The sequence below is a fragment of the Fulmarus glacialis genome, unplaced genomic scaffold (assembly GCF_000690835.1).
Source record: "Fulmarus glacialis isolate BGI_N327 unplaced genomic scaffold, ASM69083v1 scaffold14206, whole genome shotgun sequence".
Classification (NCBI taxonomy): Eukaryota; Metazoa; Chordata; class Aves; order Procellariiformes; family Procellariidae; genus Fulmarus; species Fulmarus glacialis.
In genome coordinates, this window is record NW_009218861.1 from 164 (window position 1) to 551 (window position 388).

Here is a 388-nt window from a genome sequence, read left to right on the forward strand (position 1 = left end):
AGGCTGAATCTTCAGCTGGTGTAAATCACGGCAGCACTGATTTTCACGAGGCTGTGCCAATTTACGTCATCTGAGGATCTGGCCCAAATTCATGCAAGTAATTTCCAAAAACCCAATGTTTTACTGTCATGAAAATGTCAACATTTATTTCTCAGCTTGCCGTGATGCCCGGAGGTTGAGCTAGCCTGTAACCCCGCTTTGCAAAAAAGGGCAGGAGAATTAACCAACACCAGGCAAAAATATGCTGCTTTTCGATGCTTCTTGCTCTCTGAGGGAAGCAGGATTTTGCAGCAGGAGTTAATGATTTTATACGCTTTGATTTGCAAAACTGCCTCCTGATGCTGGTCAGGGAGGTCAGTCCCCCCGCCTGCACCAGACCTCCCCTCCC